Source organism: Triplophysa rosa, linkage group LG25 (assembly GCF_024868665.1).
Source record: "Triplophysa rosa linkage group LG25, Trosa_1v2, whole genome shotgun sequence".
Lineage (NCBI taxonomy): Eukaryota > Metazoa > Chordata > Actinopteri > Cypriniformes > Nemacheilidae > Triplophysa > Triplophysa rosa.
In genome coordinates, this window is record NC_079914.1 from 16,505,499 (window position 1) to 16,529,080 (window position 23,582).

A 23,582-nucleotide genomic window follows, 5' to 3' on the forward strand; every position below is an offset into this window, starting at 1 on the left:
AAATGAGGTACAGAACAAGTAACACTTCTGCACAAACGATACAAATAAGAAACAGTATGGCTTCTGTAACTCAAGATCTATCGTTGTAAAGAGTTTACATCAAACCACAAACTGACACATCTGCCTGTAATTGTCATGTGTACTGAAAGACTGGTTAACTGACTGACAGCCTCACAGTTCCACTGAAGGAGGCAGAGACAAACCTATAGTGAAGAAAGACACAATAGTCTGAAACAAATGTATAATACAATGCAAGTCGCTTTGGATAAAAGCGTCTTGCCAAATGCATAAATGTAACTTAAATGAAAGTAGAACACTAAGCTGGTCAACAGCAAAATCAGACTGACAGAAAAAGGGTACTTGATGCCAAAAAAGTATTTCCTTCAGACGAAATTTAGTTAGTCACAACCAAGTTGATACTGTACATCGAAATAGCATAGTCAAAGTTGGACATCTGTATTAAACTTTTACAATGTATATTTTGTCTTACAGCGAAAGTGTGATGAAGATGATGTGATGCACACAGTTGACAGTAATCCTCATAGTCAGTGCAATACTGCCAGTGATCAGCAGCCGACAAAAATCACACGTGAAGCAGAATCTAAAGCTGGAGTCTCCAGTAACCTAAAAAACACCTGAAGCCAATCAAAGTCTTAGTTCACTTCAGTTACAGGAAGGAGTATTAATGCCGTTGGAGCTAAACTCTGACAATATAGATCTCCAAGAACTGGACTGGAAAAACAAGGTACTATCTGGTGGACTCAAGTAAAGGATAGAAATCCGCTCTGAAACACAGCACTGAAGCAGGATATCAAACTAAAGAAAGGTTGATCTGATTGAGACAGGATTCCTCGTACTAAAAGAGCAAAAATGAATGTACATGTATTACAGGGTTGATTGCAGAATTTTGTTGTATGGTCATTTTATTAAATATGTCCTGTAGTTGACACAGAAACTGTAAGGTACATTGACATCTAGCGGTTGAGCTTGGTATCGAGTCTAAATATTGGAGAAACAAGTTTAGCCAAGTAACGGTTCTTCTCAGTTTCTTTTGCTTGTAATAAGAAATAATCTACAGGTACTATTGTTTGTGAATATATACCGGAAGTTACAAAAGTGTGCATGCACATTAACTTTGTTGTTAGAATGAAACTGTCTATATCAAGTGTTGAGCTCTGGCAACTCCAAAAAAGCATAGTCACGTAGATGTATACAACTTGCCACAAAGCACTTACGAGTCAAAGCTGTGATGCAGTCTGCAGGAACAGAAATGCTCACAGCAGTTAAGAGTGATCTGGCCAGAAGTGACACATGAGCTTCAGCTGACAAACGTTAAGCATCAAGAATCCAAAGCTGAAACACCACATTCTACTCAGGAAAACATAATGGGAAAGAAATGTAACATTTAAAATAAAACTACATAATCTTTCAAAAGTAATAAGCAGCAAGGTGCAGCAATTAATCCACTGAGAATTAATTTGTAGAAGACTGACATGCAGATGTTGATCATTAAAGTTTCTCACCATATAGCTGACTTGGGCAAGTACTCAGTAATTCACAACACATAGCAGTGAAAGACATTTGAGCTAGACTGAAGTTGGATGCAAAGTAGGAAAAACAAAACGACGCAGAGATTCAGGATCTACATAAAAGAATGACATGCATGCAGCAGTCACCAGTAACACTCATATAGTCTGGACAGCAGTGGCAGTGCCTATTACTGCCTATTAGTTGCTAACAATGTACAGAAAGCAAATATTTACAATGACAAAACAGAGACATGAAGTTTTTGTGTACCTGGAAGGTGGACTACAGCGAGTAGATGTGCTGCTCTTTACAAGGATGAGATCTTAAGAGCTGTCAATTCTGCTGAAAAACAACTAGTCATATCTGACGAAATCTCTCTCCTAAACTACAAACACAAATGTCAATACAATCTAGCTTCAGATCATCTGAGGCTTTTAGATAAACAATATTTGAAAAAGGAAAGTTGCAATAACCTTAAATAAGCATATCATTAATTAGCATTGATATTAATATTTGGCAGTAGAACAAAGGGGAGCAGAGTATTACAAGACAGTAAAGAAGCTCAATTAAAAATATAGCCAAAGAATGTGACGCCCATCAAAACATGCAGACAATAGAAATATTAGCATGTATTTCAATTCATATGTCATTTAATTTCTAAACCAGAATGAAGTTAAAACAGGAGTACAACCTTAATTAAAACTTAAGATAATTACAGGTGTACAATCACAAAAAGTATCACTTCCATATTTGTTGATCGCATTACAGGTTAACTTCAAAGTCTTCACTTATATAATCCAAAAAAAAACAAGACATAAGACAGAACAGCAGAGACAGAAAATGTTATTGAGCGCTGGTTTTGCACTTACGGTAGTTTTGTCTGTTTCTCAAGGTAGAAAAACCACCTGCCTGTAATATTCTTGTGAATTAGCTGCTTAACATGACTTGGATCAGAGTTCGGAGAAAACGCAGCAGTAATGTAGAAATCCAGGAAGAAAAATTAACAGCCTGTAATATTCTTGTGAATTAACTGCTTAACATGACTTGGACCAGAGTTGGGCGAAAACGTAGCAGTAATGTAGAAATCCAGGAAGAAAAATTAACAGCCTTTGTTGTAGTTGCAGATTTAATGGCTCTAGCAGAGTGAGCCACAATATCAACTCCATCCAGCTGTTGAATTCACAATCAGCACTAGAGGAAAAGAAAAGGAACAAGGCACAACAAACAATTGAAGAGGATCCATAAGTTAACCAGAAAAGCTATCAAAGTCTAAAGAGTAGCAATTAAGCTACTGTTAAAGTCCAAAACAGACAACCACTAGACTGTTGCGTACAGAGAGAAACAACTTCATATTCAATCAGAGATAAGGTGGTGTAAAGATAGTCAACATTACTTGAACTCAACGAAATAAGCAATAAACAAGTAACAGCAAATGGGGAAAAAATATAAAATGGGAAAAAAGCAAACTGATTATACTTCAAGTCAGAGGAAAAGTTTAGTGTAGCTTACATTGTTCATATCTGGTGGTTGGTTGACTTTGTCCAAACATATTTTTAGATAAACTTCCAAAAGATATACACACCAGTTATCAATAATGAGCAAAGCTAACAAATATGCAACACTTCTACAGGCATGTTACCAATTAGTCTGTTGTAGTGGAGCCCTCATGCCAAAAATGTGATAATTCTGCCATATTATTCCAATCAAACAAGTGCAGGAAACACTGAAGTAACATTTAAGGCTATAGAATGGCATTGCAAGACATCTGTTGCAGACACATGGAGAAGGGTCTACTGTTGATGGATCTATTGCAGACACATGGAGAAGGGTCTACTGTTGATGGATCTATTGCAGACACATGGAGAAGAGTCTACTGTTGATGGATCTATTGCAGACACATGGAGAAGGGTCTACTGTTGATGGATCTGTAGAACTGAAAGAGGTACAAAAGACAAGTAGCCAAAAAAAGGTTAGGTTGCAACCTGTAGAAACCTAAACTGAGGCAGTTTACTTGCTTCAGGACTCCATTTCATGAGACTACAGAATACGTGTGATGAGTGCTTGTGCCATCTTTAAAAACACACGTAGAAACAACTTACATGCTCACAGACCAGCAATTACATTCAACATGCACACCAGAACTGCAAAAACCTTCAACAGTCAAGACCTTCAGTCACATCCAGCACGCTCACCAGATCTGCAATAACATTTAACATACTCACAAGGCATGCAGACACAGGAAGAATCATAAGACCTTACCAGCACTGTAGAAACCTTCACTGATGTGTAGAAACCACATACTTACCCAACATGCAAAAACATCCCAACTCGCTCACCACACCTGTAGATGCTGGCCATACCACAAGACCTTACCCACTGTGTAAAAACATCATACCAGAAACCCTACACTTATCCAACCTGTAGAAAAACACCACTCCCCCACCAACTCAACAGACCTGTAGATCCTGGCCAACAATCATTTTACACAAAAACAAAAGGAAATTCAAAAGCTTTTGCAGACATGCTATTAAATTTATGTTTGTTACATAAAAATTACCTTTACGCGGTGGAAAGAACGTTAAAGGAAATGACATAAAACATAAGCAGCAGAAACGTTTCCTTTAGGATGCATGCTAATATTAAACCACAAAGAACATTTATTTCAGCAAAAACACATAACATTAAGAGATGTAAACACAAGTAAAAGTCTGTGATAAATGTGTGTTGTGTTAATGGAGGAGAGTAATTGTTATAAAACTGCTCTTAGCTTCAGGGGTTGGATATCCAAATGCAGCTTCAATCCACAAACGATAAAGGCAATGGTCAGGGCAGGCAGAAAACAGGCATACACGATGACACTGGCAATGGTCTGGACAGGCAGCAAAGGTTCACAAGACATTAAACAAATCCCAAACTCTACCATGGCACACGGTCAGAATTACAGTTAACCACTAAACAAGACTTCACTGAAGTGTAAACAAACCAGGCTTATGTAGACAGTGGTGACACAGGTGACAATAATTAGGAACAATGAGTCCATGCTAAGGATTGTGGGAATTGTAGTCCAGAGTGAATGTATAGATCCGGGGGGGTGCCCTCTTGTGGATCTGCATGGAAGAAACAAAGCTTTTCCAAGCTTTGAATCAATTGAACCAATGAGCTCTATGCAAGCTTCTCAAAAATGAGAAAACAGTTCAATTTAGCCAATGCTGTACATTGTGGCACACAGCAGTGGTATATAGAAGTGGTGTTCTACCGTAAAGTAAATGTTTTTTGCTAACAACCTCTTTTCAAAAGGATCTTTGCTCATAATTCCTCATCCTCCACCACCACTGAAAATGGCTGCAATTCTTTGATCATCTGCATTGGGTGCACGTGTGTTCACCACTTGCTGTGCGTGTGTTCACTACTCTCTGGATGGGTTAAATGCAGAGGTCACATTTCGGGTATGGGTCACCATATCTGACTAATAGGTCACTTTCACTTCACTTCACTTTCACTTTCACTTCATTGTGTAAATATTAATAGTGTGTTCACATCACATTAAATGTCTTCTTTAATCACTTTTGTCTGTAAGATGTCCAGAAGATGCAGTGTGATGCACTTCATACATACCTTATCTATGAACATCACCTCCATCAGATGTATGTCTAGTCAATAAATCAGGGCGTTTGGGAGTACATGTGTTTCAACTTTGATGAGGTGATGTCTTGTTTCTGTTTATAGTACAGTTTGTCTAGATTTAATGGTTGGTCATCTTAGAATTTGTGTAGCTGAATTCTCATTACCAGCTGTAGGACTGTGATGAAAGTGAAAGTAGTTTAGAGTGGAGCTCAGTCAAATGTTTACAATCTCTGATAACCAAACACTACTGCAGCGGCTCTTCTCTAAGGAAGGTCTCGCCCCTTTTGTGGCGTATTCCTTTGGGCGGAGGTTATTAAAAGCACTCGGAATGGTGACATCATGTACCCGGAAAGTAGGGGGCTGTAGTCTGATTCCAGCCGTTCTCTGTAGTCCTTGAAAAGTGAATTCTGTTAAAGACAATATCTCGCATGGCATTGAACTTTGAGCTTTATCATTTTGCAGATATTGTTTATGCTCTAACAGCAACATTACACACTAACTAAAGGTTGAAAAATGGGATCGCGGGGAATGGGACCTTTAAATATACTTTGACATTCTAATAATTTCACATTTATCTCTAATAATTTCACATTTATCTCCAAATTAATGTAGAAACAACACATTTCTTTAACATCATCATTTTATGAATGAAAGCCAACATTCTAATATTATTGGCTTCGCAACTGATGTCTTTATTAAATATTATGTTCTTTTCTACCAATCAAACCCTTTATAGGGCACACTTATAATAAGTGTGTCCTTCCTCCTGTCTAACAGGTAGGAAATATACAGAAAATAAATTAATAAAGTTCTCAAACACTTTACATTCTTTACTGCTAAATACATGAAATACAGAAGAATCCTCATTAAAGTTACAAAATCACATAGATTTCTTCTTTTCTTTTGTTCTTTGATTAACATTAGTGACAGGAGTCATAGCAGAATGTTTAAGAACGCGGCCCCTTTAAGAGCTGCCTCTCTACGCAGGTCTAATGCGCTTCCTATTTTCACTACTCTTTGACTGTTTTAACTCGTTGAAGACTGTGCTTGAGAAAATACTGGACAAAATGTGTTTTCTGGCATAATCTTGTGTGTTTTTGTTCATTCAAGCATGAAAGGAGTTAATACTGGTGCGCTGTCTGACACATTCTGACGCAGCCTTCAGCCAATGTGTACGTTAAACACCAGACGGGACCGCTGTCGTGTGGCGTTGAGCCATGTTCCACAGCCAGAAGCTGTCAATTTAAACTGGAAGTGTCAATACAACCATTTCAAATCGCGTCCAGATAGTTTAAAGGCTTTTATGTGAATAAAAGCTTGATTATGTAATGTAACGCTAGACAATGATTAGAGAAAAAACGGATGTTGCGTTAATGGCGTTAAATATTTTTAACGCGTGTATCTGAAAAAATATATTGCATGCGTTAAAGCATTAACGTTGATAGCCCTAATATATATATATATATACGGTATATATTTTTGTGTGTTTGTGGGGGGGGGCATGGAGAGCAAACCTTCAAATATTGCGGAAGTGCAACAAAGACAGTTTTACATCATCATCCATTATCATACATTTTTCAGTATTTTAAAATCAACGAGCTGTTTTGATGATAAAAAATCTTCTGATGTTCGTCTGTTCAATTTTCTAAGAAATTTAAGGTAAATTACTGCTTAAAAACTTTCTCAAGTTTTCCTATTGAGGCTATTAGTAACAGCAGACAAACTGTTTTTGTTTACTCCAAGGTATATCCAGAAAAGCCACAGCTCTCTGTCCCCTTAAGTGTGGAAGTATTCACCTCCTCAGTGTGACGGATTTGTCATTTGTGTTTTAACTCTACGTAAGGCCTAAAATCTAGTGGCGTTGACGTTGTTGGGCCCCACATTATTTATTTTAATATATGAGATTTGAGCTGTTTGAGCCACGGGCCAGTGTTCTGTCGGTTTATGCTAATTTATCAGATTTTGTTACGTCATTCAAAACGCAGGACTAACCAATCGCCAAACCCTAAACGCAACAGAAGTACGCAAGGGTAGGAAAGTCTGATGGGTAGCAAAAATCATCAGAACTCCAGACTTTGGACAAACCCTGCAGTAAGACTTTTTTACAATGATTATTATACTTGTTTTGAAAGATTTTAAATGAAACCATATTCTTTTAGGCAATTTCTTAAATTTGAGGCGGCCCAAGACAGGTAGAGACATCTGGTAGAGTACCTTCCATGCAAAAGGGTTACCTGAGCACAAACATTGTATGGAGTCAGTCCTGATGGAGTCCGTAAGGGCGTTTCATTTCACCTCATAACTAAAAACAACATGAAGACCTGTGAAAATTATGGGCTGTCTTATTTTCATTTCTTTGTGGTCACACTGAAATCGATGGTGAACTCCAGTAATTTTACTCCAGTCACACCAATGCATTTACCTTATTCTGGAAATGTCCCACTTTGTGTTTTGTGTACAGCTGCTTTACAACAATGCAATGTGCTATAGAGATAAACTTGAATTGTATTTTCCCTCAGGTAATTTTCCGACTCTGGATTTTGGAGCGGGAGGGAAAGAACATCCGGCACCTGCAGCAGGAAATGGGGACCAGAGTGAGGCCATTGGGCAGGGTACTTGTCTATATGACCAAGCACTTATGCAAATAACAAATGAAATAAGTGTTGAATACTGAAGATCAGATTCACAGAAACGCAGGAGGAGGCACTGAGGGTACAGAGCAGAACCCAACAACAACACCTCCATGAGCCAGTGCAAGTTCTGGGAAGGTGTCTGCCCATAGAGCTATTAATAAATGTACAGGGCTTCCCGTGGGCTGCAGTGGTTCCTCCACGTAAATATAAAGACAAATGTTCACATCTTCATTACTGTAGATTAGGGATGTAACGATTCACTCAGCTCACGATGCGATGCGAGTCACGATTATGATCTCACGATGCGATTTATTCACGATTTACTCACAATTTATTTTTACAAAATGAGTTGAAACAAATTAGAAATGAACAACTTCCCTTGCATTATTTCTTAAATGCTTCACGTTTCTTTGTATAATAAAATAATGTTTTATTTCAAATAACAAAACTAAACTGCAATTTTATAACAAATTTATAATAGAAAAAGTCTCTTTAATATAAACAAACTAATACTGTCTGAACTTTTCTTGGATTTTTTTGCATTTAAGAAATATCAGCATGTCCACGTTTAGATTTGCAGTGAAAATAGCGGCCCCGGCTGTTCAGAAAATGTATTGTGATTCAGTTCACACCTCAACCGATTTGAATCGTCACTCATTAGAACCGATTTTCAACCGGCTCACGGTGAATCGTTACATCCCTACTGTAGATATTCTCAAGTGTGGTGAAGTTGTGCATTACAGTGAATGTAACACAGCCAAGAAGGGCTGTTGTTAGACACAACATGAAGCTCAGTATAAATTCTATGTAAACCACAGCTTCACAGGACTTACATGTCATGTATATATGAAATAAAAGCATTAAGCTTTCAAAAAACAAAGGCACAAATGTTGATAAGAACATTAGTCCATCAAGTCATTGCCAAGCAGTTGTGCAGTTGTACAGATATAATACTGAGGCAGAACCTCCACGTGCTATGAAGTGTCGGAATGAAATCCTCAGAACTATTGTCAGACCTTGCTCTGGTGAGTGATAATGTCCGGTCTCATGTGGCCAGAGTCTGTACACAGTTTCTGGATGATGAAGACATTGATGCCATTGACTGGCCCTCATGTTCCCAGTTGAGAACCTCTGGGATCTTATGTATCTTTTGTAACCCTAAGCCTTTAAGCAACAACATAGACTATCCAAGAGCTCACTTATGCTCTGATCTCCCAAGACAACATCTGCCATCTTATCAGGAGTATGCCTAGACGTTGTTGGGTGTGCGTCAGGCACGTAGGGCCATGCACATTATGGACATTGCAGTGACGAAATTCAAACAAGTTGAATCAGCTTGTATGTTTTAATGTATTTTAACTGTAATTCCTGCCCTGAATGTGTTGATTATTTTGGCTTTTCTCTGCCATTGTCACATTATTTTTGTTCTCACTACATTGTGCAAAATATATAAGTAAAAAGTTTTTACTTGACTATTTCATTTGAGATATAATACAGTGTGACTGAACTGTTCCCTGTTGTGTATTTCTGTTGGTATACTTTTAGGTTTCTAATCAAACATTAAAATGAAAGTTTTGACAGTTTACTGATTTTATTTTGTTTTGTTTTTAAGAATGGTTAAATTATTGTACAGTTTATATTTTGTTCTGTTATGGGTTTTAGAGGTTATAGGTTCATTGTATCCTTTATAATTATTAGGGATCAGTCCGTAAAGGGGCAACGACCCCCACTGTATCTGTTAGTTTTCTTCTTCTTCCACCATTGCATCTATGGCAGCCCAGAGGACAGTCTCATGCCTTACTGTAGCAAATTTGGAGTCACTAACTCTCTAGTGCCACCAGTAGTTCAATGTTTCAATTACATTTGGCTTATTTTTGAACCATCAACTTTTCAAACATACATCCTAGAAACAAATTTATTTTTCTGTTGAATCCTTGGCTCATGAAAAGAAAAGTATTTTATGTCCTCTACGGTTAAATTAGTTGCAAAAAATGAACAACATTGACAACAGAATAAATATAGCATTTTTAATAGACACTTGTAGGAAAACTCGTGTTATATGCTTGCTTGTAGGTCTCATGTCTCAGCTTCATTCTTCATATTTACTCTTCAGATTAATAAGATTTGGATGAGAATCAATTCAGTGTATCAGGATTATAAAAGTACAGTTTATCACACTACAGATGAATCATTTATGATGTAATTTTACAGCTTTGTGTTGGTTACCTTCCCAGCATCACGGCTTTTGGCTCTCAGCTTGTTGACCTGGGACTCGGCTATGTCAGCCCGCACGCTTTGAAAACATTTTCAGATCAAGACATGAAATATTAGATTCACAGCTTCTTCAGCCTGACGCTTGTAGGCCTTCACTTTCAGCTGCAGTTTGTCCACCAGATCCTGCAGTCTGGTCACATTCTTCTTGTCTTCCTCAGTCTTTAAGTGTAAATAGTTTAATAATTACTTCTCTTATTTGATGTATACAGTGATGTAAGGTGATAAATCACCAATTCCTGTGTTGTTTAACCTGATAAGTGAGCTCCTTCACTCTCCTCTCATATTTGCGCACTCCTTTAACAGCATCAGCATCACGTCTCTGTTCAGCCTCAACTTCAGCATCCAACTCACGCACCTTCAGTAAAATAATTATTGTTTGTAATCCAATAAACCTCTGCCATATTCAGGATGTGTGAGAATCCATAATTCTGAGCTCCTAACCACTCTAATTTACCCTGGCCTCCAGTTTCTGGAGCGGTTTCTTCCCACCTTTCATGACCAGATTCTCAGCCTCATCCAGACGATGTTGAAGGTCTTTGACAGTAACCTCCAGATTCTTCTTCATCCTCTCCAGGTGAGCACTAGTGTCCTGCTCCTTTTTCAGCTCCTCTGCCATCATAGCAGCCTAAAATAAAAGCAAGTGAAAATGTACTAACCCATAGCCTAAAGATAAACACAACTTCAGGATTAGAAAACTAAAATCCATAAAATAGAAAATAAAGTGTAAAAGAAAAATGCTAATTATGCTAAACACTTACATCAGTAATGGCCTTCTTGGCTTTCTCTTCTGCGTTTCTGGCCTCCTGGACTGCATCATTCACCTCACCCTGAACCTGAACCAGATCAGCTTCAAGCTTCTTCTTGGTGTTAATAAGACTTGTATTCTGTGAGACATCAAAAGTGTTAGTCAGAATGTATCTTACTGTCATCTTAAACTCAATTTGTCAAGTTTAGTGTTATAATATGTTTTCATACTTGAGAGTGGAGGAGTCCAACACGCTCACTGGCATCCACCAGCTCCTGCTCGGCCACTTTACGGCCTCTCTCGGTTTGCTCCAGTGCAGCTCTCAGCTCCTTGATCTCTGCTTGCATCAGGTTATTCCTGCACTCCACCATGACAACCTGCTCCTTCATGTCTTCTTCTCCTCTGATGGCTTCATCAAGGTGCAGTTGGGAATCCTGTAGTAGGTTAAGTGGGTCAATGTTAGAGGCTTTGATATGCTTTGATTCTAATCTACTGAGATGTTTTGTAAAGTGTTTCTAAAGAAAGAACAGTACCTTGAGTTGGCCTTGGACGTTCCTGAGCTGTTTCTGGGCCTCTGCGGCCTGGCGGTTGGCATGGCTCAGCTGAATTTCCATCTCACTGAGATCTCCCTCCATCTTCTTCTTGACTCTCAGGGCATTGTTTCTGCTCCTGACCTCAGAGTCCAGAGTGCTCTGCATGGAATCGATCACTCTTTGGCTGTTCCTCTTGATCTGTTCAATCTCCTCATCTTTCTCAGCAAGCTTCCTGTCAATCTCACTCTTTACCTGGATCAACTCCAGCTGTACACAAAGAATCTTGGACTCTTCATGTTCCAGGGTGCCCTGATATACAAGAGAGTAAGTAGAGTTTTATTAACAAACCAGAAAGATGATTTAAGGTGTGAGTAATAGATTATTCTATGGGTTTAAGGTAGCAGTACCTCAGCTTCCTCCAGTGCAGTCTGGATCTCTACTTTCTCTGACACCACAGTCTTCTTGGCTTTCTCCAGCTCATGAATGCTCTTTCCAGTCTCTCCAAGCTGCTCAGTCAGGTCAGAAATCTCCTCTGAAGGTAAACAAAAGAATTATAAAAATTGTTGTTTCAGTGCTTCTTCCAAGATATACCAACTGAAAGTGTCATTTACGTTGCAGATTTTTGTTCTCTCTCTTCAGAGTCTCCAGCTGGTCAAGAGCTTCCTCGTAGTAGTTCTTCATCTTGAAAATCTCAGTGCTGAGAGAACGAGCTTCTTTCTGAGCACCTTCTAGCTCAGCTTGACCTTCCTCATACTTCTGTTTCCACTCTGCCAGGACCTGACAATAATGTAAGTGCAATGATAGTTAAATGGGCCATTAAATGATCAATCATGGGTCATCAAGTTTAAGTTTGATGGATCAAGTTTAATATGTGCACATGACTCGTGTTTTTTACTTTGTCAAAGTTTCTCTGCTTCTTGTCCAGGTTGGCAGCCAATGCATTTGCTCTCTCCACATCAGTCATGAGGTCCTCTACTTCACCCTGCAACCTTTGTTTGGTCTTTTCCAGAGAAGCACACTTGGAGCTCACAGCCTCAATAGATTCTTCAGCTTCCTGCAGACGCTGGGCCAGTTTTTTCCTGGGAAAATCATAGCAAATGGTGATATGGTAGTCACATCAAGTATGGTTCCCTTAAGACATTAGATATTTTTTATTTGCATACTTCGATTCTTCAAGCTCTTCAGTGCATTGGATGGCATCCGTCTCATATTTGGTTCTCCACTGAGCCACCTCAAAGTTGGCCTTGGACATTCTACGCTGAAGCTCGGCTTTTGCTTCTTGCTCCTCCTCAAACTGCTCTCTGAGCAAATCACAGTCGTGACGGACAGACTGGACCGCATGAGCCAGAGCGTTCTTGGCCTATAAGGCAACATAGGTTTTTATTTTTGAGTGTTCAACTGTCTATGCAGTGATTTGGGAATTTTGTGTAACTCTACCTTGACTTCTTCCTCAATGTGTCTCTTCAGGTCCTCTATTTGCTGTGTGTACGCTTGTTTTCCTCTAGTTAACTGTGAAACAAGCACTTCTTTCTCCTCCAGTTGTCGACTAAATTCAACTTGAAAATACATGTTTAAAGTCACAGTAAAATATCATGTAGAAACAATGTTACTTCTTAAAAAAAAAATTTTCATTGTGTTGTGTACTCGTGTCTTACCATTCTCAGTTTGAAGTCTTGCACGTTGGGCGGACATGTCATTTAACTGACAAACATTTTCATCATTTTTGGCCTTGAGTTCACTCTTTCAGCTGGTCTTCAAGTTCACTCTTTCAGCTGGTCTTCAAGAGTTCTGTACATTTTCTCTAAATTAGCCTAAAACAACACAGTTGTTTTAAATGTTTACTTTATTTACTGTCCATTTAATGTCTCATTGTTGTGATTACCTTTGATTTGGCCACAGCCTCCATGTTGCTTGTTAAGTCATCAATCTCCATCTTGTATTCGCTCTTCTCTTTCTCTAGCTTCTGCTTGACACGCTGGAGGTTGTCGATCTGTTCCCCGAGCTCAGCCACGCTGTCTGCCTGTTTCTTCCGGAGAGCCGCTGCTGTAGCCTCATGCTGCAAGGTGGACTCCTCTAGATCACGACGCAACTTCTGGAATTCTGCTTCACGCTTCTTATTCATCTCAATCTGGGCAGCGGTGGCACCACCAGCTTCCTCGAGCCTCTCGCTGATCTCCTCAAGTTCCCTGGAGAGATCGGCTCTCTGCTTCTCCACTTTAGCACGAGTGGCACGCTCGGCCTCGACTTCCTCCTCGAGCTCTTCAATATGAGCCTAATATTTAAACATTTACTTAGGTTTTCATACTGAAAATAAGATTTTTTCCAGGTTCAAGTGCTTCATAATACAATAGAAGATTACCTGAAGTTCTTTGATCTTCTTCTGAAGCTGTGCTCCCAATGACTGTTCATCTTCAATCTTGCTGAGAAGCTGATTTATCTCAAAGTCTTTCCTGTCAAAAAAAAAGATTGTTTTGTAAATTGTACAACTGAAACTGGTTACTGGAGATACTGGAGATATCTTTCACACTTACTTTTTGATCTTTTCATCTGATTTTTGTTTGTCATTACCAAGGTCCATTATGGATTCCTGGGCCAGTTTCAGGTCATCTTCAAGCTTCCTCTTGGCTCTTTGAAGGTCCATACGGAGCTTCTTCTCTTGCTCCAGTGAACCCTCAAGCTAATGTTACAAAAACAGTGCATTTAACTGTAACACACAACAACAGATCAATGAAATATTCTGCTTAACAATTATCATGCCAAAGATCTTACATCATCCACTTGCTGCTCAAGTTTTGTCTTGGCTTCAGTCAGAGTGTTGACTTTGACTTCCTCTGCCTGCAGGTCATCAAGTGTCAACTGGTGAGCCTCTTGGAGGGCTTTCTTCTCTTTGGTCAGCTTGGCAATGCTCTCATCCTGAGAGGCCATCTCAGTCAGGTTTTTCACCTAAATGCAAATGTTTGTTCAGTGGTTTCCTTGTCAAGAGACTGAAAAATGAGTCATGTATAGAATATATGTGATTAAAATGTCAACCTTGTTTTCAGTTGCATGTTTCTCCTTTTCCACTTTGGTCAAGGTCAGCTCCAGGTCATCAATATCTTTCTTCAACTCAGAGTATTCATCCTCCAGTTTCCTCTTCTTACCAGTGAGTTCAGCATTGATCTCCTCCTCATCCTCTAGTCCAGTGGTCACAACCCTGTTCCTGGAGATCGACTGTCCTGCAGACTGCAGCTCCAACCCTGCTTCAGCACACCTGTCTGTAATTATCAAGCAAACCTGAACACCTTGATTAGATAGTTCAGGTGTGTTTGATTGGGGTTAGAGCAGAAATCTTCAGGACGGTCGATCTCCAGGAGCAGGGTTGGTGACCACTGCTCTAGTCCCTCGGTTGTCTCTTTGGGTTTGGCCTCGAGCTGGATCTTACTTTTGATGAGACCTTCACATCTCTCTTCAGCATCAGACAGATTCTCTGATTCCTGTTAATTTGGATAAAGACGTGTAACTTCTTGAAGTTTTTTTTAAACCCAGTAAGATTTATAAATATGTGGTTTCAATACTCACAGATGCTACTTGAAGCTGAAGGTCGTTTTTCTCCTGCAGGAGTGACACCGTCTTCTCCTCAAGCTCCTTCTTTTTCGCTAGTGCCTTTGCTAGATCCTCCTTTGTTTTTTCAAAAGTCTCCTTCATAGCTGCCATTTCTTTCTCTGTCTCTGCACTCTTCAGAAGAGGCTTGATCTTGAAGTACAGCTTCATCCATGGCCAGTGTTTCACATTCATGAATGAGCGAATGTTGTACTGGATGGAATAGATTGATTCTCTGTGTAGAGTGTAATCATTTAGTATCACTCATTAAAACCATTTCATTTTATTTCACTTGTAAAATATAAGTACATTAACCTAACCTTCTCTCCATCATTTTGACAAACTCTTTCCTCATCAAGAATCCATGGCACATAGCCTGAGTCATGGTAACCAGCTGTGCTAGTTTCTCATCTCCTCAAGAGTACCCAGCAGACCAGCTTTGAAAAACACCTAAACAATATTTGTAAGATGTTAGTGCTATAACATTAAGAAGGTCATTCTCCTTTGTGTAGATTTAACCTCACCTTGGTGTGGCCAAACTTGTACTGGGTGTGATCAACGTCAACAGAGCCCAAGAGTTTCTCTGAGGCTTTTTTGTTGTCAATGAACTGACCCTCGGGGATGACACTTGCATTTAATACTTTGTATCTGGAGGACATGCAAGAATAAGTCATGTTTTAATGAAGCTATAAAATTATGAAAACACATGAAACGATGGGTTAGGTCACATCATATGTAGCTCAACTGAAGTAGCGCAAAGATTACAAGATGGGATATTTACAGTACCTCTGCTTGAAGTCACCATAGAGAATTCTGCTGGGGAAACCCTTTCTACAGATTCTGATACTCTCAAGCACACCATTACACCTCAGCTGGTGAATAACCAAGAAGTTCTCCATCAGGCCTGAAATAAAGACATTCTTATAGGTGAAAAGATATTTTTCAAACAAAAGCTACCATTACAATTTCATTTAAGTGGTTTACCTGGAGTCTTGGACTCATTGGGAATCAAGCAGCGCACAAAAGTGAGGGTGAGTTCTCCTCAGGTTAGTCATCAGCTTGCCCAAGTTCTCCTGTAATATTGTTCATATCATTAGCCTTTAAGAGGTTGGTTTTAATTGTGATGAGCTTCACTTTTTACCAAAAGACACATCATCCTCAGACCCTAAACAGCGCAGAAACTGTCTGGAAGGATCCACCCTTTTTCTTGCCTGCTTTCTTTCCACCACCTTCAGCTGAGGATAAGGGTTACATATAGCTTTGTGTTTAGTAGTCAACAATGGAACAGTTACAGTCATACAGAATGTGCTGTAACGTACTAGCAACCTCAAATACATTCTGCTCTTGGTTTGGCATTCACAATAAATTATTGTTTAAAGCATCATAAGGCAAATTATTGCATGTTTATCAGTTATACCTTCAGCAGATGCATGAGCAGCATACAGGAACGAAAGAAGTTTGATTGATGACTTTTGATAGAGCTGCACAACAGAGTCGTTCAGTGGATCTTTGTTCTTGTCCAACCAGCCAGTAATGTTGTAGTGCCTGCATAGTGCACCAGAGAGAAGTGAGCCTCGGCTTTGCCTTTGGCAGGTTTGGGCTTCTGGAAAGCTGCAGTTTTGCCAAGATGTTGATCGTGAAGCTTGTTTTTCAAGCTGGTGTCTGTGGCTTTGGGGAACATGCACTCCTCTTCGAGGATGGAGAAGATGCCCATTGGCTAGAGGAGAAATATTTAAGCTCAAGTACAAGCCAAATATAAATGTAATTTAGTATGTTGAGTTGTAATATTTGTTGAAGTCTTTTGTACCTTCTCAATAAGCTCAATGCAGGCAGTCAAGTCCATTCCAAAGTCAATGAACTCCCACTCGATGCCTTCTTTCTTGTACTCCTCTTGCTCCAGCACAAACATGTAATGATTGAAGAACTGTTGCAGTTTCTCATTTGTGAAGTTGATGCAGAGCTGCTCCAGGCTGTTGAACTGACATTTAAACACAAGCTCAAGTTCTCACGACTAATTCAAACACTTATATTCAAATGCTAAGAGAGACATTAACAACTCATGCTCACATCAAAGATCTCAAATCCAGCAATGTCCAGGACACCAATGAAGAACTGTCTGGGCTGCTTTGTGTCCAACATTTCATTGATACGGATGACCATCCACAAGAACATTTTCTCATAGACTGACTTGCAGAGAGCTGAGACTGCATTATTTACCTGGGAATTCAACAGAGTATGCAGATCTTTATTTTCAGTTCTCATCAACACCTCAGAGACATTATTTCCACATTTTAGCCATCGATTGTGTTCATTATTACCTGTGGAACGGTTTGGCCTTTGGTCACAAACTCATTTCCGACCTTCACTCTGGGGTAGCACAGAGCTTTCAGCATGTCTGCCAAGCTCAGGCCCATGAGGTAGGCGATTTTATCGGCCACTAAAGAAAGCATAGTTTGCATATCATGGATCAACGATAACGTGAATGCTTGTATGATGAGTGTGAAGGCTTCATCTCACCTTCAGTGCCGTCAGGTTCAGCCTGCTCCTCTCTCTGGTTCTGCTTGAACTTCATGTTGCCATGATGTATCACAGCACCTGTCAACTTGTAGATGCCTATTTTCTCTTCAGTGGTGAAGCCCAGAATGTCAATAGCAGTCTGCAACACCGTTTAAATATACACACATTAGAGACCAGAAAAATGACTTTAAATGCATGTATTAAAATGCTGTTGTGCACTTACATCAGTGGCGATGAACTCCTCCACATCATTGATGCTCTTGACAGTGATTTCACCCTGACTGATCATGTGATAGTCATAAGGGTTGGTGGTGATGAGCAGGGCCTCTGGAAATAATTCACATTCACTACATCAACACTGCTCTTAGATGTTGTGTTTTATGAAACACACACACTGCTGTAGATTTCTCACCGAGCAGCTCTGGTTTGTGTCCGGTCATGAGCTGGTAGAAAATGTGATAGCTCCTCTCAGCAGACTGCTGGAACGTGACTCTTGACTTTTCCAGTAGATCTTTAGAGGGTAACATTTGCTTTACTAAACCACATGTTGGTCCAACAATAAAACACGTATGTTTAGTTGAAAACAATGCAACTCACATGTTTCAATATCAGCTGAAGCCAATTTGCCACTTTGTCCAAAGTGAATCCTGATAAACTTACCCTAAAGAGACCAAATGTTTTGCAATAGCTTTAATAGAACTTAAAATAATTTCATATAGTTTTTAGAACGACGTTAATAGAAATGCAAACATATTTCTGAACACATCTGACCACATCAACTTACAAAACGGGACGAGTTGTCGTTCCTCACAGTCTTGGCATTACCGTAAGCCTCCAGCAGGGGGTTTGCTGCAACGATTTGATCCTCCAGTGAGCCCTGAATGTAATTTAGCGAACATTAGATCATTAATGAGGTAAAGCACCAGGTTTGTTATCCATAGGTTATCTACAGGTATTGGCTAACCTGCATTTTTCCAGCAGCAGGTTCTGCTTTCTTTGCTCCAAACATTGCACCAACGGTGGCAAAGTACTGAATGACACGTTTTGTGTTCACAGTCTTTCCTGCACCAGATCTCCACTGGTGGTTCAAAAAGATCATTATTCACCCAACTTCTATGGATTTTACATAAATAATTAGAAGAATGAGACATAAACTGAAAAACATGAACTTACGTAATCAGAACAGACTGGTTCTCACGATCTGACATAAAACCGTGAAATGTTATTAAGGTTCAGAGTCCCATAGTATTACAAAAGCTTCACTTTCTAACAGTAAATCTTTATCAGCAAATAAATGAATCCACTGACCTGTGAGCATGAACTGATAGGCGTTGTCAGAGATGGAGAAAATGTGGGGTGGGGCTTCAATTCTCTTTTTGCCCCTGTAACCCGCCACAACACCTGCATCGTACATTGGCAGCCACTTGTAGGGATTGATGGTGACGCAGAACAAGCCGGAGTAGGTCTGAAACAGAGATGATGGTCCAGTGTTTCAGTGCAACATCATCATCCTCCTCTTCCCAGGAATAAAAAGTGATTCAGTTGGACTTACGCAGATCATCCACGCTGCATAACGCTCTTTGAGGTTGTACAACACGGCAGGCTCATTGAGGTGGGTCATCATGGCCATGTCCTCAATCTTATCATACTTTGGAGGATTCATGGGGAAGATTTCATCTTCTTTTACCGTGACAGTCTGGCAACAAACAACACCAGCTATCAGGATGTGTATGATATTTTGCACATTAATTCTTCTAACAATAACAGACAAAATAGTTCCTTAAGATTTATTGTTTTTAACTTACCTGCCCACTGTGAGTTTTGACGGTAGCTTTCCCACCCTCTTTACTAACAAGAGTACCCTTCAGGTACATCTCATCTGCTTCTGTCACAAAGTATGCTGATTTGGCATCAAATGGGGTGTTCTAAGCCTCAATTCTCTCTCTCTCTGGCTTGCGGAGGTAAATGGCCGCTGCGCCAAAACACTCCATTTCCCCATCTCCCATGATGACTTTTTTCTGTTAAACATATTTAAGATATTTCATATTTAAGATCACTGTTGGCAAACTCAATTCCTGGAGGGCTGCAGCTCTGCACAGTTTAGCTCCAACCCTAACCAAACACGCCTGATCCAGCTAATCAATGTCTTCAGGATTACTAGAAATCTCTAACACCATGTCGCACAACACGTCCAAAGACAATAGAACCCATTGGAACCCAGTATAATTTTTATTTTGTCCACACTGGATGTGGCACACGACAAATAACCCATTAAGAACAAGCTGGTTGTCACATCGCATTGGCCCTGTCCTGTGTAGACACGGTGTAAGCAGGTGTGGGTCAGAGCTAGTGGTAGCTAAACTCTGCAGAGCTGTGGATCTCCAGGAACTGAGTTTGAGACCACTGTTAAAGATGGTTATTAGGCAGGCAAACTTCTCACAATAGTCTTTCTAGTATTAAAAGAATAGTTCACCCTAAAATGAAAACTCTGTCATCATTTGCGCACTCTGTAATCAAGTTGTTCCGAACCTGTATGACTTTCTTTGTTATGCTGAACACAAAGATATTCGGAAGAATGCTTGTTACCAAACAGCTGTGGGGCAGCATTGACTACCATAGTAGGAAAAAAACTGCTATGATAGTCAATGGTGCCCCATAACTGTTTGTTTTCCCACATTCGCCACAGTGTCCTGCAGAAGAAAAAAAGTCATACAGGTTTGGAATGACATGAGGGTGAGTAAATGATTTTAACTGCAGCATTCACAAAGTTGTTTAACCAGTAATTCACTGTAATAAATGTTTTTCTCACTTTGTTGCCTGAATCTCAAGGCCAGAAACGTGGAGGATGGCTTCTGCTGGAACCTGTAAAACACAAGTGTTTCAAAAATCTACAGTATTTTACAATTCACATAAATCAAAAATGCAATACAATGCAGTCGTCACTTCAGAGTCTTGGCTCACTCACCTTCACTGGGTGCTTGGGAGCCCTTAAGACCAAGACCAAGACGTCTCCTTTTATAAGGACTTCAAATTGCACTGCCTCCCTCCATTTGGCAATAATGGGTTGGGTTCTACTGTATATATATGACAATGTTAAACTCATGTTTATAATAACATGTGTGTTGTTATTTTTATCCTGATGAGAGACACACTAGCAGTACTATGACTGAGTGATGAGCAACTTCATTGTAGTTTCTGTGTATAAATCATTTCACTTAAGCAGAATTTTATCATTGGAATTACAGTCTGCTTTGGCTCAAACAGTGTAGACACAGATTTTCTCCATTTGAAATCAATGAGTTAGTGTGGTTTCGTTCCACTGTAAAAACAGTCATAGCTTTTGATTACACAAGCCTTTGTGTATAATGCATTATAAAGGGTTATTAAAGGGTATGATGCATTACAACTGTTCATAATGTGTGTTGTAATACATTAAATGTTGTTTTAAACAATTATAACCAAATTAAAATGCAAAGTGTAACAATGAATTCATAAATATTATAACGTATTAACTTTAGTTACAATTATTCATGAGACATTACAATGCATTATAAGTTACATTACAGAGCATAATTAATGCAATAAAATGACTTTTATAATGCATTATACATATATCCTTTAAGTAAAGTGTTACCGACCTTTTCTTGTTTCATTTTTCAGGTGACTCTGGCAATGAAACTTAAGTAGAATAGGTGGACCAATAACATATCTTTTGACACACATAATGAAGTATTTCTTGTCTCGTGAGCAATAATAAAACATTCATGATGAGCTAAAGCTGATCACCTATACAGAATCCAAAGTTGCGTCTTTATTCATTCATTGGGAACACTTCAGAATATCATTTCACACTTAATAGGTAGTGATTAAGGGGAGGTGAAAGGTTCCTTTCTAATTAAATAAATAAAACAGATTGTAGATTCATTGAATTGATGTGGTAATGGGGAGAATTTCATAATGTTATTTTCTTATGCTATTAGCAACTGATACTGAGTTTATCCCTCCAACAACAGCATTCTGATGTGTTACCCATTTATTTTGGTAAGAGTAAATATGCCAAACATTTGGCTGGTCATAAATCTGATTCAATCTGATATGGCTTGACTTCTCTTTAATGCTGGCACTTCATCTGACTGATTGTGGGTGGCAGTGCTGTGGAGGAGCTGTCAAATGACCATGATATTGAGTTTCAGGACATCTGCTAGTTCAGCAGCTTATTTACCTTAATAAATAAGTCCAATCAAACAAGACGGAGGAATCAAATGCTTCCTGGTATAAGGAAAAGAAATGCAAATGAGAACAATTAAAATGTTTGTTCATAAATGTAAGAATTTGCTCAAGATGGTTGGAATTTGCCAAGAGAAAGCTTCCTTTAGTGGCTGCATGTGTTCAGACGTAGGTTTGTGCCCAAGAGTCATTCCGCAGAAGCGTTTGATAGCCCCTGTAGCGTGAGAACAGACATCAGTGACAGTAAAACATGTGTAAATCGTTTTCATGTGTGACTTTATTTTGAGATATCGTGCCTTCCGTATATGGCTTTGTGTTTTTCGGGTATTTAAGAGCTAAAGCTGTTGTTTGGCATGGCTCCACGTACAGACCTGGCCCTGGATTAGCTGTGGGGGAGCGTCCGCATGCCTCTGGTATAAAGTTGCAGCCATTCTGCAGTACCAACATTTTTATTAATAAGTGCTATCAAAGACACTCCCGCACAAGCCAATGCCCTTGATTTCTGACCAACTTTATGGAGATGCAGATTTCATTTTCCAACAGGACTTGGCACCTGCACACAGTGCCAAAGCTACCAGTACCTGGTTTAAGGACCATGGTATCCCTGTTCTTAATTGGCCAGGAAACTCGCCTGACCTTAACCCCATAGAAAATCTATGGGGTATTGTGAAGAGCAAGATGCGATATGGCAGACCCAACAATGCAGAAGAGCTGAAGGCCACTATCAGAGCAACCTGGCCTCTCATAACACCGGAGCAGTGCCACAGACTGATCCACTCCATGCCACGCCGCATTGCTGCAGTAATTCAGGCAAAAGGAGCCCCAACTAAGTATTGAGTGCTGTACGTGCTCATACTTTTCATGTTCATACTTTTCAGTTGGCCAAGATTTCTAAAAATCCTTTCTTTGTATTGGTCTTAAGTAATATTCAAATTTTCTGAGATACTGAATTTGGGATTTTCATTAGTTGTCAGTTATAATCATCAAATTAGATTAGATTAGATTAGATTAGATTAGATTAGATTAGATTAGATTAGATTAGATTAGATTAGATTAGATTCAACTTTATTGTCATTACACATGTACAAGTACAAGGCAACGAAATGTAGTTTAGGTCTAACCAGAAGTGCAATAAGCAAGTGCAGGATATACAGTTGTGCATAAATACAGGATAAAGCAAAATTATGAAGAAATTAAAAGAAATAAACATTTGAAATAAATCAGTCTGTGTGTAATGAATGAATATAATATACAAGTTTCACTTTTTGAATGGAATTAGTGAAATAAATCAACTTTTTGGTGATATTCTAATTATATGACCAGCACCTGTATATCCCGACTGTAACTGGACGCCTCAGCAACAACAGGGCGTAGAACTGCAGCCTCCCCATAGACAAGATGGGTGATGAGATGATGATGATTGGTTGTGATGCAGCTCACCAGCAGCAGCAGGTGGCACTAACACACCAGTGAAACACGCTCGTGACTCGACTCTCACATAGCGGCGGCATGTAGAAGTATTCTCGCATGCGTTCCGCCGAATTAATCACTTGAGGGAAAACTTCACGACTGGTTAGTAAATGTCTCTTTAAAACACATAAAGTCTGTTATTCTTGAGTTCAAGTGAAAACGCCTCTTGTTTTTAGTTAACATACAGGCATAGCCTATGTAAGTGATTGTTGTACTTACGTCCCATTCCCCTCTTATCAACACAAACGCAAATGCTTCTTCTCGTGTGTTTATTGGCTCTGGTTTGCTGTTTTAGCGTCTCCCACTGCACTGGAAGTGTAAAGACGCGTCTTATTTTTGACTGTCTGCGGCGCTGCGCAAACCGATGACACCAAAGTCTCGCGAAAGTGTGTTCCCTAAAGACCCGCTGTTGAATCGCTCTCGCGATACGTTGATACCGATTGGCCTTTACTT

At 39.4% G+C, this 23,582-nt stretch overlaps 1 pseudogene; it reads right to left on the reverse strand.

Annotated features, from left to right (window-relative positions):
* Positions 1–9,778: 9,778 nt before the first annotated feature.
* Positions 9,779–23,395, reverse strand: LOC130548825 (myosin heavy chain, fast skeletal muscle-like; annotated as a pseudogene).
* Positions 23,396–23,582: the final 187 nt, after the last annotated feature.